This window comes from Lolium rigidum, chromosome 3, assembly GCF_022539505.1.
Source record: "Lolium rigidum isolate FL_2022 chromosome 3, APGP_CSIRO_Lrig_0.1, whole genome shotgun sequence".
NCBI classification, from domain to species: domain Eukaryota; kingdom Viridiplantae; phylum Streptophyta; class Magnoliopsida; order Poales; family Poaceae; genus Lolium; species Lolium rigidum.
The window spans coordinates 23,345,893-23,350,173 of record NC_061510.1 but is presented as its reverse complement, the minus strand read 5'-3'; the positions used below and the strand labels follow the sequence as shown (position 1 = coordinate 23,350,173).

Sequence of the window (4,281 nt, the reverse complement as noted above, 5' to 3'; positions counted from 1 at the left end):
CTAGCTCACCCATTGCCGACAGCCGCAATGAGGAAGAAGGGCTCATGGCTATGGAAGAAAAATGGTCGCAATGACCACGATGCCCCGTCCTCGTCGGGGGGCTGCCATCACGGATCATCGCTGCTCCACGCAATTGCACCGATGCGAGCGTGGAGGTGTCCCACTACTTCTGGGACGCCAATCATTCCATTGACACGCACCTCCCTGGTGGGTGGCACTTGAACCGGGCAAAGGTCCCGATGTCTCCTATGCCACAAGAAGGGTCGGGTCGCCACCTTGAGATCCACCGACGATACTGCTACTGGACCTCCAGTACGACCTTTCCTACAGCCCCAACTCAACCCAGTGGGACAGGTGCTCGAGATGGAGCATGACATGTGGCTCATCACATACTTCCTGGGAGATGCGCCACCGCCCCCGAGGAGCAGGACCATGGCGATCACTAGGACTAGGAGATGCGCAACGACACACATGCCAACGAGGCCCTCGTCAAGCTCGAACAGTAGCTGGAGGCGAAAACCGTCATGCAGGAGGCCCTGGTCCAGCCATGGCCGTTGTGGAGCGAATGTGCGGCTCTTTCTCGAGCACATGCGCCTAGGCCTACATGGTCTAGGTAGCGAGCGCTAGCGCCATCGCCTAGGCCACTTGCACCGGAGTCACTGTTGTACTGGCCACCGGCTCCTACGCCACGATGGTCGTGGTCGCCCAGGTGGTCATCGCCATCGACGACGAGGACGATGGCGTGTAGGCCACTAGGGCGACACAAACCTTAGCTAGCGTTTGCATTTAGTTTATTACATTAATTCTATAATGCTTGTTTTTTTTCCTTTTTTCGGTTCTATCTGTAATTATATTTTATGTGGAATATTAATGAAAAATTATGTGTGCCGCCGCTGGGTTGACCCCCACTCCAAACGGACCAGGGCAGGACATGGCTTGATTTTCTGTCAATGGTCTACTCAAACGGGCCAAAACAGATACATGTGATGTTTGAAATGGATCGGCCCGCTACATATGCCCTTATGGATGAGAAATGTTGGATAAAAAATAACACATGTTGCCGTCACTGCCACAAAGTTTGGGATGAGAAATTTTGGGAAAAAAATTACACATGATGCGTCGGACCATCACTGCCCGAGTGAGAAAAGTTTACACGAAACTGGTAGGTACTGGACTTACGGACAAGTTGCTACGTCCGGACACATGTGGTGCGAGTAGCAATTGAGCGCGCAAATTGAGCAGATGTCAATCGGCTTAGTTCAGTCTTCAGAGCGCGGCTTTAATAACGGGAGATATGTTGTTGGGTTGCGCCGTGACATGGTCGTACGGCCTGAGCAGGTTGCTCATCTCCTCCACGAACTTCTCCATGGCTGGGGCAGGCAGGCACACTGGCAGTATGATGCCCTCCTCACCAATGGTGTTCTTGCCGGCGGTGAGGAAGCTGCAGATCACAGGGGTGTTGTCGAGACTGCACTTCATCGTGCCGCCGTACACAGGCTTGCCCCACCCAACATCGATGGCATCGAAGCCGGCCTTGGACACGTCCGACACCAGATACGCGTGCAGCAACGCCAACTGCGGCCTCCCGCTCCTTACCATGAACCTTGCCACTGACTGCAAGTACTCCACGTCCACCTCCCTCCTCGCCTTCCTCACCAGATCCACGGCATAACCCACCGGCTTAGCCCGCAGGGCACCGGCGGTGGAGATGGCCGCCGGGGTTGCGAACGAGTTGCCATAGTAGCCGATGGGGATGAAAGGTTCGCCACCACCCTGTTTCTTCTTGCCGCGGACGCTGGTGGTGAAGAGCAGCCGCATCTCGTCCTTGTCACGTGGGGCTAGCGCCGCCGTGCGGCACTTCCACAGGAACCCCATGAGGACATCGAAGGTGGAGGCAACACGACGGAGAGCCGGCGGCAGGTGGGAGCGGACGGCGGCGGCCTCTGTCGGGCCGAAGAAGAAAGAGCGGTGCACCATGGCGGGCCTCTCGTCGGGGTCCGGCTCCACAACATCGTACTCGCGGTGCGCGAATCTAAGCGGCGCCGTGTCGTTGCACGGCGCCATCAGCAGCTCGCGTCCCCACACGGGCCGCACCGTCGGCGCCGCCGCTCCCCGCGCCAGCTCCGCCACGGCTTCCATGAACTGCACCACCCCTGCCCGTCCACCATGCAGTGGTGTATTTTGAACGCGAGGACGAAGCCTCCGCACGCAAGCCGTGTCACCTGCATGCACACACCAGCGTTATTATCACGCATGTAGATGTAGGCGAGGAGAGAAATGCATGCAATCCCCCTGTAACTGGGGCATAGCTAACGATACGTTGACCAAAGCGAAAAGCTAACGGTACCTGGAAATGGACGAGTGGAGCGTCGAGGACCTCGTTGGAGCCAGGGAGGTCGAAGAGGAGCTCATCAACTCCCGGGAACGGCGGCTGCGTGCCGAACTGCTCGAGGCGCACATCGTCGGCGTCAGCCTCCACGAACAGCGCGCCCTCGCCAGTGCAGTCCACGGCGAGCTTTTGACCCTCGAGCTCCCTTATCCGCCCGGCCAGCGGGTAGTAGTGCACGAGCGCGGCGGCGATGGCGTCCCGAATCACCGGCACCGGGTCGTCGACGTCCCTGCCGCTGTGGCGTCGCTCGAAGAAAAAGATGTTGGCGATGAGGAAGCGCAGCCCATTCTGGTCGTCGACGTCTGAGAGCGGCTTTAGCTCTCGCGGCGTCGGCGCCGCCGGGGTCAAGAGCACCGCCGGCTTCCTGCGCACCGTGAACTTCAACGCCGACAAGCTCGCCATGCCCCTCAGCTCCGCACCGTACGTGTATATGTACTACGTATGCAAGTATGTGAGTCCCTGCCACAAGATAATGCAGGACGTCGAGAAAGTAGGAGTATATATAGCGTTCGCGTGTGCCAAATAGAATGCATAAATTACTGCCACTAGTTGAATGCCCGTGCGTTGCCACGGCTCAACAAATTCAGAACTATCCAACAAAATTATAGACATGCATTTTTATTCTATTTTATGTCGTTGCTTCTTTTACAACATCGTAATTCCCTATTATGTGTTCCTATCGACGTAAGAACACATAATTTATTTTTTTCCTTCCTTCTCCTCTCTCTCTCTCTCTCTCTCTCTCTCTCTCTCTCTCTCTCTCTCTTCACCGACCATAAAAATACAAATACAATAGTATGTTTTAAACATTCCTGTTTTTACCATTGACCATCTCTTTGCCACTGCTCTTGATTGGATCTTCTTTTCTTCTATTTCCGAGGAAAACCACTAACACATAAAAATGGAAATATGCACCGTGTTAACATAAACAAAATCACATGAAAAAGTTTCTGGAACGTGAAAGAATAGTGGAAGATCTCAACTCCCCTCAATTTGCAAAATACAGTTTGTATCACAGATCACTGACTCCTTACTTTAAAGACATCAGAACCATATGGTTGTTCCCAAAGTAACTCACCGATTTACAAGAACCGCAAGTACAAAATCAAAACATCTGCAGAAAAATATATTGTCTGAAGGGGAAAAAAATGAACCTTCAAAATTAGTTTTTTTTCTTTCTTCTTTCAATGCTCATGCTTCGCCATGCCTCTTTACCGTAGTGTCACATACATAAGTGTGTAAATAGTGCATGCAAATATTTAAGTATATAAAATAAATATATAATACTTAAAAATATTTAAAGATTCATTTTGTAGAAAAGCAAGGATCGAATACGCTATTTATTAAAGCCATTGTCCCTTGACGTGTCTAAGGTATTCTCGCACAATCTCAGGAATGTTGTCGTCAACTTCATTAGCCGGATACTTCAGTATGTGTATCAAAAACTTTTTCCTTAGCTCGTAACCATCCTGCACAATTAGTGTATCACGTTAACATGAAGTTTTCTTCCCAAAAAAAATAAGATTGTGAATATAGAGTACTCACGGTGCAAATTGGATAAACAAATCTTTTACCATCCCATGAAAGCATAAAACTAAATACTCAGTATCCAGACAACTTTCTGCAAATAAATGAAACATATCATTATCTTGGTCATTAGAATGACGATAAAATAAGCTGCTTGTAAAGATAACATGAGAAAATCAACTGTCGGGACTTGTAAAGATAACATGGTAAATTCTCGAGAGGAAGCCCATATATCATCAAATTGTTTCTTAAACATGTTCAAAAAGTTCTACCATTGTCTCACTGCACTAAGGACACACAACATGTACAACATTCAAGAATTTGTGTGATCATCGGATATTTCTCAGTTCTTGGACGATCAAACC

The 4,281-nt window shown here is 50.5% G+C and overlaps 1 pseudogene; it reads right to left on the bottom strand.

The window, feature by feature from the left end:
* Positions 1-1,266: 1,266 nt before the first annotated feature.
* LOC124694502 lies at positions 1,267-2,791 on the bottom strand (annotated as a pseudogene).
* Between the last annotated feature and the right edge of the window lie 1,490 nt (positions 2,792-4,281).